The following is a 14,456-nucleotide window of genomic DNA, read 5'->3' on the forward strand; positions in this document are numbered from 1 at the left end:
AATTCTAAGGGTATTAAACCTTATTTTTATATCTGTCTCAACATTGCATACTGAGACAGGGTTTTTCAAGTATTCTCCTGAATAACAACAATTTTAAAATTTGGGTCGTTTTTATTACTTTACGGGACTAAGATTCTGTTCACCTATTCATAAAATTTATGGCTCCCACTTTTGTTTGAATAAATTAAAAATTACCCTTGACTCATTTATACTTCATATAAATGTTCGCTTTTATTTTATGATTTTAGTTTAAATCTGTATTTGCCTCGGTGAACACAAATTTTTTGAATTCTTAAATAACATGCATTTCTCAAAGCTTGACTTTCGTGAATAATATGCCTTTATTATGTTTATTTTACATTTGTTATTTGGAGGATAAAGTATAGCAAGGATCTTAGGTTGGACCAGTTTATAAGGTTAGTGATATTTATTAAATACTGTCTTTCTCCTTATATGAGCGTTTGTGAATTATGATTATTTTGCGGGAATTGGGTCTTTTGCGAAAACCTATAGAAATTGGATTACGCTATATTTTGCAGTTTCTCGAGAACTAGGCTAAAACCGCAGCCTTATTTCTACAGGTATTATGGCTTAGATTAATTTCAAAAGTTCCCTCTTAATAAAAGGGTTTTGCTTGTTGCATTAATTTCAATTGGGCCCTCCTTGTTCAAGGCCTCCTCTTCAATTATTTATTGTCTGACTGTTGAAGCAGAGCAATATTTGCTATTATTAAAGAGACATAAGCCTAGTTTTACACGTTGGTATCATTCTAAATATTATGCCTAATTCTTTTATTTACGAGAAACTATATTTTGGGATTTCAATTATTGGCTTTATTCTTTTACCCCTTCTGGTAAGCTATTTTAGTAAACTTCTTGCATTATATATATATATAATATACGACTGATTGATGGATTGTAAGCGAATAATGTTATCCGAGACGAATTTTGCATTGGCTTTACAGGTTTGTGATTATTTATTTGCGTTACAAAACCTCTCGATAGTTAAGGAACTGTTTGGCCTAGGAAAGAGGTTTATTTTGTTATTCTTATTGTTACGGGTTGTTCTTCTTATATTTAATTGCGCGGTTCGTTTTCGTACGCTTTGATTCGTCTTAAAATACTTTTGGTTTAATTTACCGCTGCAGTTGCTAGGCTGTTTTTGCTAACGATGATAAGACTAATGGTTTAGCTAGCCAGGCGTTGGTTGCAAATTTAGTTTATGGTACCACAATTTGTGACCGCAAAAATACTTTCTCTATAGAGGGCCATCAAAATTCGAAAAAAGGTTGATCAATATTTCTCCTTTTTCTTGCTTTAGTTTTGTCTTATTTGTGACTCACAGATGCGATATTTTAGAATTTTGTTAAATAATTTCATGAATTTTTTTACTTATGGAAGGTAACTAATTTTCTCTCCCAAGACTATCTAAGCTGCGCAAGTGACACGTGATTAGTCCTAGGTTACGGGGACAGTTTGTCGAAACAATTCCATTTAGTGTGGTTGTCACACTTATCTTACAAGATATGTGTACTTAATTTGAATTATGGCATGTAGGAAATTCATTAAACCGAAAGTATCACGAGACTGAGACCGTGAAACTGCCATTTTCAGGTCTTCTCATGCCCTGCTCATTGCTGGGGCTTAATTTTAAAGTTTATATATTATATTGCCCTTGAGGTTTTGTTTATATTTTCGAACTTATTTTTTTTTGAATTATATCGTATTTCTATGGGTTGACACAGACATGCAAAGATTTATATTTTAAATTCTACAATTTTGATTTATTTTTCACGTTCAGGGTTATTGATTTTTTTTTGTTTTGTTTTGCGTCAATTCTCTAGCGCTTATTCCTCTTTTGAAACAGTATATTATACTTATTTTATGTATTTTGGCTTATGCCACGTCAAAATATAATCGAAATATAATCAAGTATCAATATATAAGTAAAAATATATCGAAGATATCATTATTTGAGACCGAACGATATTTTCCAATCATCTCATATTTATAGGGGCCAATTCATTGGGTTTAGCGTTTTTTTTGTTATTCATGGTATTTAAGGATCATTTTAGCACGTTGATTAATTTATTCTTATGATCTTAGTTTTTAAGCAAAAGGACTGTTTGTTATAGGAATCCACGTAGCTTAGAGCGAACCACGGTATACGGGTTAATTATTCTTATTATAAGCGACAAAAAAGGGAAATTGTTTTTATTCGAGAAAAGTATGCTTAGGTGGCTAAGCTGTCATAAGTCTTTGTTATTTTGACAGTGTTTGAAAGTTACAGGCCTTGATTTATTGTCGTATGGAGGTTTTACCTGGGGTGAATTTAGGAGAGATGTTGACTTTTATTTGAAAGAATACTTCTGGTTACAATTTTCACGAAAGCCCTTTTTTGAATTTCATTGTGAGAATCGGTTGCTAAGAATTAGCATTTTACATAGAGTCGCATTAACTGCATAGGCAACGTATATCTCTTAGAGAAGTGATAACAATTTGGTAGAAATTGCGAAAGGAGATTTTTTGTCTCGCTTTGTGATTTGCAGAAGTCTTTAGATAATTAAGTTTATTTTGAACGTCAAAAGAATACCTTCAGTTCTCATTGGCTGTTTTTAATTTCCTTTTTATTTTTTTAATAGAGATGCTTTTTTGATAATTCAATATTTCCGTCATCACGTATTTTGCATACGGATTAAGGATCCATCTAACTTGCCAAGGAAAAGGTGTAATTTTACTCAAATTTTATTTCTATTAAGCAGTTTTTGCCAACTTCTTGAGTTCATGTGTCGACTCAAATTGGCGACAAAAAAATTTTCTGTTAGTAGGTCTATATGAACGAATTTGAAAGATTATTCAAACCTGGTTCTGTTATAAGATTGACGGAAATCGTTTCTACATGCTAACAACAACGTTGGTTATAATTAATGAGATAAAACTTGTACATATTTTCTTTGTCGAATAAGTATTTTTAGGTCGTCGAGTATTTTATAAATTCTACAGCGAGTGAGGTTGGCTACTTCCGATTATCTTTTCTTGTGATTGAATTCGGACAATTTTATTGTTCTTCGAAATCATGTTGTTTTCGTTGATACTTGGGTTAAAGTTTTTTTTTAGCTTTACTATTAAAAGTGGTTATTTATTGTTTAGGCAATTAGAAGATTTAGAATCTATCCTAAAGGAACTCTCAGTTTATCAAACATCCAAATACAAGTAATCAAGCCTTCCGAGGTTCACCGAAGGTTCCTCAGATCGGCATTTGAATACTCCATTAAAATTAAAAGTAATTTTTCAATTATCATGGTTTGGGGTTATGCATTGATACATGCTATAACCAAGCACACGGAAGTTCCTCGTGTACTGAGGTCAATCGTCCGCCAAGTGATCCCCAGTGATCCTCATGTTTGCCTTCTCCAGAGGCTCCCCGGGATTGGCAAAGTTAGGACAGCTGTTCACTATATTTTCTCTTCTATGATTATTTATAATATAATTATATATATATTTTTTTAATTTGGGAAATACTATATTCTGGTCAGCAGAAATATAGGTACTTCTAGTTTAACGAGATTGCGCTCGATTTATTAGGTTATTCACTATATTTTAACGCTAAACGCTATATCCTATAAGGTGTAACCACTTACTGTATTAAACTTGTACTACAAAATTTTTTTTTAACGAGAAATGGATTTTACCTCCTTTTTTTTAGTTCAATTAATTCCCTTGATTGATATTCCTTAGTTTTCGATATCATCTGGTAATGGCTGTGTTTTGGGCGTTCCTTGTGGTGCAGATACTTCTGAGGAATCTTGGCCCGTTGTAACATTTGCTTGGGCGTTGGGGTACTGGGTCCTCGTAATTATGTTATTGTCCGTTGGTGGATTCTGTTGAATAGATTCCACTTGGGGTTTGAAATGATGATGCCGGGCTTGATTTGGGATTGCAAAATATGCGGGTTGTGATGCTCCTTCGTTGTAATGGTTAGCAAGAATATTTTATAAATGGGGATTGAGGGGTAGGTCAATTTCAACGGTAAAATATGTTGCCACCATTTTCTCTAGGTTTGAGCAGAATTCTTTTTGTTTCTGTAATTCTCTGGTGATTTCGACTTGGTTTTCCTTCAGTTGTTTCTCTAAATTGTCCTGTTGTAGTTTAATTATATCTTTCTGTGCTTTCAAGTTATCGTATTTATGTTGTAAGTCTAAAAGCTTTACTCGTTCAGGTGCCAGGGCTTCTTGTATCGCTATTGTCGCAAATAGAACTGTACTGCTTCGGTACTCTTGCACTTTTTTGCCAATTTTTTGCATTTTATTGTATAAAACTTGTAATTTTAGGACCTTGTCGGGATAATTATATCCGTTAACAAGCGTGGCGTCGCTTATTGATTCCATTTCACTTTGGATTTTTGCGATCTGCTTTTTAATTACCATAAACTGGGTCTCGATTAACTTGTCCATTTGTTTAGCTACTAGGATCTCCTTTATTTTTTTGTTTATTTTTTCTTGGGAAGCCTTAAGTTCACTAAGAGATTTAAGCGTGGCCTCCATCATATTTTCGATTTTCAGTTTTTCAGTTATCAATAGTGCCGAGGCATCTAGAAGTTTTGATCGTATTTGAAATAGCTGGTCCATATTCGTTCTGTCTGTAACAGGGTGGCACTAGGTATTTTTCTTTTTGGAGGAGGGGTTGAACAATTCTTGTTCTGGCTCTCTCTTCAGGATTTGCTTTTTTTATCAAGCCGGGATCCAGTTCATCTGGAAAAATTAACTATTAACTTCTTTCGACCTTTTATGGGTAGCTTTAATTGAAATGTCTTATTCATATACCTTTGTTTTTAAGTTTTTTTTTGTTTTTAAGCTGCTCAATTCGTCTCAATATTACTTTATGAGTTTTTTTTTTTGGGGGGGGGGGGTACCTGATTTCTAGACGCATTTCCATTTATCTGGTTTTTTACTTACTCTGCCAGATTTCATGGTAACTTTTTGTTCGCTTTCTGGTGTTTTATTTTTATTTTGACTTTCCTATAGAGATTAGGTCAAATTTCTTGTACTTTTTCAATAGGAATTTTTTACCTTTTATTTTGGCCACTTTCGCATGGGCCGCGGCAGAAGCCGGTTTTCGCTTTTGTGCATCTTGGGGCTCATCAGGTACTGATTCATCGTCGGATTCAGTAGAACTAGTACCTGATGCTTCATCATCGGGGCTTTCCGGGGTGATTCTTTGCGATTTAGGAGTATCACCTGCACTCGCTTCATATATTTCGTCTTTTTTCGAGGTAGAGGGTTTATTTTCCATTTCCTCTCGCTGAAGTCCTGTTTCGGGGGAGTTAAAGGATTCTTGGGAACTCTTGGATGAGTTGAACGTGTGTGGAGAGTGTCTCCATTGTTTGAAAGCCATCTCCTCGGGGGGGTGGGGTATTTTTTGTAACAAGATTTTTCGCCAAGAGACTGATTCCTTGGGTTTGACTTTGGATACCGTTATGTGATGGTATTGTCCTAGATTTTCATCTTCAGGGTATTCCTGGGTCCAAGGCAAGGTACTTTGCCTTGTTTTTATAGGATAATTGATAATATTCATAGCTTCTCTCAAATTTTTTGTATTTCCTTTATTTGCATCCCTGAGTTGAGTTTTCCTTATTTTTGCACCCGGGGTTTCCATAGCTCTGTTTAATTCATCCTGCAAAGATAGGGTTCTTTCTATCAGGGTTGCTGGGGATACCATGTCATCAGGAAATCTTTTGGGGGGACATGGGGTTGAAATTCTATTGGGAAAAAATTGGGTTTTTGGGGACAGTGTATAATCTAATTCTTCCAAACTTTCTGATGAGGAACTTTCTGGATCTTTCGGGGTTCTTAATGGCATGTGTATTAAGGGTTTTCTTTTAGGGATGACTAAATTTTTCATGGCTAAAAATTCTTCAAAGTTTTCCTCGTCGCTATGATTCTCGAAATAGTTATGTTTGAAATTAAAAGGTTTTAATTCGGCCAGCCTTGACTTAGGGAACTCAATTTCCCCGTTTGATGAATCTGAAGATGAGGGTTTGGGTGCCCACCTGACTGTGTACTTGGCTCCTTTTATACGGCTAACATGCGCCTTATATGTTCCTTCGTTGTCAGGGTTTATCATTTTAAAAGTAAAATCATTGTCGTATTTTTTGATTATCCTGTAGGGTCCCGAATACTTATTGGAAAGTTTTTTGCCTTCTATCTTGGCTTCATTTTTTAGATAGACACAGTCGCCTACCCTAAAATTTATGTTCCGTTTGACTTTGGACTCGTTTCTCAACTCTTGGTTCATCTTACATTTTTTCAATTCTTGTCTAACTACTTTATAGGTTTTCCTCATCCTATTTATAAAATCTTGCTTATAGTCCGCGGTATTACTGTAATATTGTCTGGATTCTATAATTTTCTAATAAGTTATTTTAAAATCGCGCCCAAAAAAACGAAAAAATAGGCTTTCTTTAGTCGTCTCTGAATGGGTGGTATCGATTACATTGGTTAAGTAAGGTAGATGTTGATTCTAGTCAATTCGATTGTCTTTTGTATAAATACTCAAAACATTGAAAAATATTTTGTGCCGATTTTCAATTTTTCCATTAGCTTGGGGATGGTAGGGAGAGGTTAACAATTTTTCTATTTTAAGAAAACTCATTAAATCTCTTGTTACTTTAGAAACGAAGTTAGTTCCGTTATCACTAATAATTTTGTTAGGGACGCCAAATTTTTAAAATATTTTTGCTAACGCTTTACTTGTGGCATATGCGCCCTGGTTTTTTAATGCTTTGGCAAAAGTGAAGCCGGTAAAGTGGTCTATAACTGAAAGAACGCAAGTATGACCTCTGTTAGAAACAGGTAATCCTCCGCTAGTCCCATATAAATTGAATAAAACAATATCGAAAGGGAACCTTGCTATTGGCACTCTTCCCATCGGGGGATTAGGGTACGTTTGGGGATTTTTCCTTAAATTACACGCCTCACAGGTACTTATAAAATCTTTAAGTTTTGTTAACGCCGACGGTATATAAAAATATTGTTTTAACTGGTGCAAGGTTTTAGTTATTCCTAAGTGTCCACCTATCTCAGAATGGAAATATTCAAAGGCAGGGATTATTAAGCTTTGGGAGAGTACTGGGAATATTAAAGTTTGATTTCTATTGGTTTCTTCTGTTATTATCCTGCAAAGGATTTCTTTGTCCAAGTCATAATACAAATTGTCTATTTCACTTCTCAGGGCTTTGAACTTATCGGGGAGATTATCGGAATTCACAAAATAATTAATGAGACTCAAACACATTTCATCCTTGGCTTGGTTTCTTTTAATGTTAGCTATCGATAAGGGGCTATGATTGACTTCGTCTCCTTCTATTTGGACTTTAAGTTTATTCTTCTTATGTTTTCGTTTACTGGAATGAATGGCATTCATTTGTTTAGTTTTTTCGTCTGAGGAGTTATTCTCAGGGTATCTTCTTAGGTAATCATAGGGGGCATTTTGTTTACCGGTCACATGTTCAAATTCGTAATCCAGATCTTGGATTTTCATTATCCATCTAGCTAAGATTCAAATTGGATTTTTGAATGCGCTTAGGTACTGCAAGCTTTTATGGTCTGAACGTAGCTTAAACTTTCGGCCTACTAAATAATGTCTAAATTTGTCTAAATGGTAAATTATAGATAGTAACTCCAATTGCGTCGCTGAATAACTTCTTTCGCCTTTTGTTAGAGTTCTACTTGAATAGCATATGACTTTTTCTATATACTGAGGGGGTTTTTGTAAGGGATCGGGGTAGTTTTCTGATGGGATTAATTGGGAAAGGATTGCACCGATGCCCGAAGCTGAGGCGTCAGTGGTAACCACAAATTGTCCTTTTTCAAAGTCTGGTAGGGACAATACTGGTTCAGAAATAAGTGCTTTCTTGAGAGTGTCCAAGGAGGTTTGAGCTTCATTGAACCAGGTGATATTTTGGTGGGTCCCTTTAGTCAGGTCCGTTAAGGGTTTTGCAATTTGGGCGTAGTTGCGTATGAATTTTCTGAAATAACTTGTTAAACCAATAATGGCTCTCAATTGTTTTATAGTTTTTGGCGGCTTAAGATTCTCTACACATTTTATCTTCTCAGGGTCCGGTGATATTTTACCTTGGGCCACTATCATTCTTAAGAATTTTATTTCGGGTTGAAGTAAATTTACTTTTTCAGGTCTACATTTCAGATTACCCTCTCTGAATTTCTTGAAGACTTTGGTTAATGTATTTAAATGGTCCTCTGGGGTTTCACCTACACAGATCACATCATCCACAAAATAGATGATATTTTCTATACCTCGTAATAAGTGTAATAGAGGTCTACATAGTGCACTTGAACTAGTTTTGAGTCCGAAGGGTACTCTTAAATATTCATCAGAGCCACATTTAGTCGTCGAGATGGCCGTTTTATAGACGCCACTATGTTCTATTTTAACTTGATGATATCCTTGCGTAAGGTCAAGGGACTTAAAAATTTTGCTTCTGGTCGAGATTGGGTAAGATTTCATCGATTCCGGGTAGGGGAAGCTTGTCGCTAACTACCTGCTTATTTAAGGCTCTATAATCTACTACAAGCCTAAGGGCCTGAGGCCTAAGGCTCTTTTTTGGCACTAGTATAACAGGGGCTGAATACGGGCTTATACTTGGCCGTATGATATTGTTTCTTTCTAATTCGCGGATCTTATTTTTTAACCAAACTTTATAGGGATGAGGGATGCGATAGGGCTGTTTAGCTACCGGCAGCCCTGTAGTTTGGATATAATGTTCATAGAACGGTATCAATCCAATATCTTCTTCACATGTGGAAAATATATCTTTAAAATTCCAGAGCAATTCACATAATTTTTCTTTTAATTGCGTATCTTGGATATGGTCTAATTTAAATTTTTCCAAAAATTGGGATCTTGTTAGTGGGTACCTATTCTTTGGATTACTAACACCAATGCTATTAACTAAGCTTTCCTTGGAGTTTTTCCATTCATTTAGTTCGCGCTCAGAAATCACTTGTATTTCAACGAGGCACGTTCCCTTTTTTAATGTAATCGTATCATTTTCATGTGTATTAATAATAATAATAATAATTTATTTTTGACCCACTAACAATTATAAAAAAGTGGTGTAACAAAAGAAAATAAAAAGTAAAGACATACAAAAACAAAACACATGCAAAACAATATCAATATAAAAACTACAAATACAAATCAAAACAATTGCACAAGAGGATGAAAAGGACCCAACCGCTTGCAGGCCTCATCTTTTAACTTGGAGTCCAACTTGTTATATGATGTCAATATATCAGTTGCATTAAACATTCGAATAATCTTACGGTTTCTATACCAACGAGGCAAATACAAGAGATATTTATATTAACGGAAATACAAAACTCTAATATCCTGCAAATCATTATTATTAAAAAATGGGCGCAAACCTGATAGAAAACGAATGAAATGGTCACAATACGTAGAATAGAGTTTAGCCAATGCCTTACGAGAATGCCGGCCACGATTTGGAACAATTTTAGCATAACCTGCTTTAAGCTTATTCTTAATATCTGCAAGTGCACTAGCACGGATAGCTGAAATAGAAGAGCAGATACTAATCCCGAGCCAACGCAACGCAGGAAAAAGAACTACAACTCAAATCACTACTTGGGTTTTTAGCATTGAAAACTAAATATTCACATTTTTCAGCATTAAGCACGATGCCAATTTTTTCCAAAAGCTTAGAAACAAACTGGGTAGACTTAGCTAGGGTGAATTTTGAACGGCTAATAAGTAATAAATCATCTTCATAAGCAATATAAGATAAATTGGTTAGACCTGTAAAACACGACGGGAAAATACGAGAAAGCACAGGGTATAAACAAGAATTAAAAAGGTCTGGTGACAGAACCCCTCCCTGCCTAAGTTCAGACCGAATAGGAATATTACCAAAAAAAGGTCTCTACTGACCGAAGTCGAACATATGAATTTGCATACCAAAAACGAAGGACACATATAACAGATGAATTTACTCCTAGCTGGGTAAGAGAATACCATAGTTGGCTGTGACAAACCGAATCAAAAGCTTTTGAAATATCTAACGCACATAAATGAACTTCAGATCCATCTTTTTGTGCTTGAATTAAAAAAGAAGTAATAATTCGATGCGCATGTTGGCATCCAATATTTGGTTTAAACCCAAATTGATTGGACACATAATCAACATTTGGAAGAATTTCAGGAAGCAGGACATATTCAAAAACTTTGCTGAACGAACAGGCTACCGTAATAGGTCTATATAATGCGCAAATAGTTGGATCTTTCCCACGTTTAAGAATTGAAGTGACACTCCCGCACAAAAAAGAATCAGGCACCAAAGACGTACACAAACAACTTTGAAATAATAATTGCAAATGATAAATCAATTCTTTCAAATCAATATGAAGGTTAAAAACACTAATACCATCAATATCACATGATTTAGATTTTAAATTCTTAACACAACGAATCACACGGTCAGCAGAAACGGCAGGTATAGGGCCTTGGTAAATTTTCGCAGGTAATACATCAGAACAGAGGTTAACAAATTGAGAGTGAACCGCATAATTCATAACATTAAAAATCTTATTATAATGATTAATCCAAGAGGCATTAGGGATCCGATCGGCATTAGGAGGTGAATTTAATTTCGCAACATTAACCACTTGTTTCCACTGACTAGAGGTCTTCGGAAATTCTACACCATTGTACCTTACTTTACGAAGATAACGTTTAAATTCCAACTTCGTTTTCTGTTTAATGTCAAAAAGGTGACCCCTTAAAGGGCGGCCGCACGCTACCCAAATTCTAAGCCACAATTTTGCACGATTTTTCACAATTTTTAAATCAGGGTCAGATTTCCATATTGAGCCTCTAGTCTTAAGCTTAAAACGACAAAGCGGGACAGCCAATTCTTCAGCTTTTTTCAGACAGGAAACAATCTGGCTGTAATATATATTCAGCTGACCTCGAGCTTGTGGGGATATAACACTGGTACAGAGTAAATTAAATGGAACTTTAATTGTAGACAGAAGAAGAGCAAGGGTAGATAGATATAGAGGCCAGTCTACTTTATTCCAGTCTCTTTTGGTTATCCACTTTTTGTAATTAGTACATAAGTTCTGTTCAGCCCGAGTCGTATTGATGGTGACAGTGGCTGAAAGGGGCAGATGGTCATAATCACGTTCATCCTGGTCAATGTGAATATCACTAATAGAAACACCAGAAAAAACAACACAGTGATCAATATCAGACAGTGAAGCGCTATTATGTATATATGAATGGGATGCATTTTTATCCAGAACCCGATAGCCATTAGGTAGCAAATCAAAAATAAATCAGTCCGTGTTGAGGTAGAGTTTATATCACAGTTCATATCACCTAAAAGGATCCAATCAAGTCCATTACTCTCAACACTAATAAGCAGGGTCTTTAGCGATGCACATGCTTTAGTATACTTTGTTAGAGAGGGAAATGATCTTTGGTCGCAAGGGAGGTATACATTAATAAGAACTAGGTTACCAAGACATATTGCAATGAAATAATCACATTCACGATAACACACAGGTGATAGCGGGAGTAGTTTATGTTTTAATACGCAGGCCAGCCCGCCTGAAGGTATCCCAAAAGTTTTTTGGGCACTTCTAGTAAAAACCAAGCGTTCTTTACTCCTGCGAAGGGAGTTCAAACTCACCAAAGGCAAAAGATGTTCTTGTAGAAACAAAATGTCGAAAATTAGATAGTTTCTGGTTCAAAGAATCATCCTTATCCTTCATTCCATTAATGTTGAATGAGCATATAGAAAATTCGATTTTAATAGTCATTTTCTTACCTGACTAGAACGTTTAGCTACAGCATTACGAAGGATTCGGCATTTTAGAGAAAATGAAACTTGATTGCCATGACAATTAGCACATTTAGGGGTAGCCTGGTACGGGGAATCGCGCGACGATTCATGCTCTTCTGCACAGCGGGAGCAACGTTTAGGGTTATTACAAGACGACTTCAGGTGATTAGGCGATTGGCAATTATAGCAGCACCTCGGTGGACGCTGGAACTCATGAACACGGAAAATCTCATAACCAGCTTTCACACCAAGCTTCAGTGCATTAGCAAGAGCAATTGCATTTTCAAAAAACACTTTAGCAGCAAAAGAATTGCCAATTCGTTTTGCATCCTTAATATTGCCACAGCCAATTAGCATGCTCATGTCAAAGGCATTTGATAAACCTTTCACAATGTCTATATATTTTGTTTCATTTACTTTGACGTCACAGTTGCTCATAATAGAGGGAACAGAATCGCAAAAGTCTTTAACAGCAGTCTGATCAATCCACACCACAAATTTATTACCTGAGGGCTTTATGCAATGAATGCAATTATGACCAGGTATAAAGTCAAACACTTCACCGCGTTTTACAGGATTATTAAGCTGAGAAAGAACTTTTGAAATGACAATAATGGTCTGATTAACAGCGATTGGCTGAGGCCTGGGGTCACTAAGAGGAGGGAAATTTAGATCGTAAGACATAATTTTCTCACCGATTTACTTGACTTCGGAGTCAATGTTTAGAAGCCTTGATACGAGGCTTGAATATGCAACGGCTTGAATGACAGGAACTTCGGTAGGCAAAATAATCACGTAAGTAGGCAAAATAAAATCACCAGACTCGCATTTCTGAAAGGTCTCATTTATATCCTTTATGTGACGGTAATTAGCTAGATCACCTTGCTGTCGAGGCACACATTCGCCCACGAACACTCGAGACCATAGGTCAGGGTCAGTTTTAGCTATCATAAGAGACTTTTCATCAAAAAAGTCAGACGCGTGTTTGGCGATAATTTCACTATCCGCTCCATCATGAAAATTCGACTGCACACAGTTTAGCAGCGCAGAATGTACAAGCTCCATCATAATCATGAATATATTCAATTTATATCACATTCATCCATTTTAGTAGTAAATAAGTTCAAGTCTAAACTAGTTACAATGCCAAAAACCGACGCCAATATAAACTCAATCCAATCAAGCAGACAGTGACGTCACAGCTTTGTAGTCCGATAAATTGTTTTCAAGGTCACTGAATTAATGAGATTTCCTTTATTAGGTGAAAGTCACTGAATTAATCACAGATAGACTGGTTATAAAAAAGTCTCATGGGAATTTGGTTGGGAATAATCCACACTATAAAATAGCTAAATAATCCAAGTTCAAATTCAAGGTTGATCATGAAAAGTCCATGGGGAGTCACAATTGAGTCTTACTGTATAATGAGACTATATCCAGTCTACATCTAACAGAGGTGTTCACAGTATGAACTCTAGTCAACCAAATAAAACCTTCTCCTTTCTCATATAAAATGATCTGTTCTTCACAAAACAGATTTTCGAGGATTTCTTTACAAGGGGATGCAAACCAAATTTCGGAATTGTCATCTACGGGGGTTACCATTTGTGAAATTTGAACTCTTTGCATTGTTTTTGGGGGGATTTTTGTCTTACACACCGCGAATCCATAATGTTTTTCTTCCGAGTTATTTTCTATTAAGTTAAGATTGGCGCTTGGTTGCGTCAAGTCTTCCACTTTTGGGGTTGGCTGTAAGGGGACAGTACTTGGATTTATTATTTCGTTCCATAATTCTGCTATTTTCTTTATTTCCGTTTGTCTATACTCCTGCATTTTCCCTATTTTTGTTTTTACTGACTCAATCCATTTGCTGCTTGATTTTTTCCCACAGGACGAGAGATGGGGTACAAAAGACTTTATTCTATTCACTGTTGCTTCCCCTCTCTCCACGCGTTGGAGAATAGGATCGTATGGATACACGAGTCTATTATTTGCTATATCTAATAACACTTTATTAGATTATAAAAAATTAGCACCAATTATAGCCTCATATGGGAAATTCTTGCATATTATGAAGTTTTTAGGAAAGATTCTATTATCTTTTGTCACATCTAAGCGTATGGAGCCTCTCGCTTCCAGTCTATATCCAGTGACGCTAGTTAAACTGGGAATATTGAAGTTTTTCCGTAGCTTAATATATACTGGTAGTCTATTAAATAAATTCGAGTTTATTATGTTAACGGACACACCGGAATCTATTAACACTTTGAAATTAATACTTGCAACACCAAAATTATTTAATAAAGGTAATATGTCATTATTCTCACTAAAGGAAGGTACAAGTACTGGAAGGGACCTATAAAAAATACTGGCCTCCAGGGTCCCGGTTAATTTTCTTGGGGGCCTAATTCGTTTCCCTGTGCACTTATTTGATAAATTGGCGTTTGACATTGGGGTTCAGTGGGAACTTCACTTGCTAGTTGATTGACATTTGATTGTCTTGGTTGCCACGTATTGTTACGTGGGTTAGGATTTCTTGTGCCGACGGCAAGCGGCAATGTTCATTTTGTATT

The sequence above is a fragment of the Artemia sp. Qi Xiang Cuo genome, chromosome 11 (assembly GCF_049724085.1).
Source record: "Artemia sp. Qi Xiang Cuo chromosome 11, ASM4972408v1, whole genome shotgun sequence".
NCBI lineage: Eukaryota > Metazoa > Arthropoda > Branchiopoda > Anostraca > Artemiidae > Artemia > Artemia sp. Qi Xiang Cuo.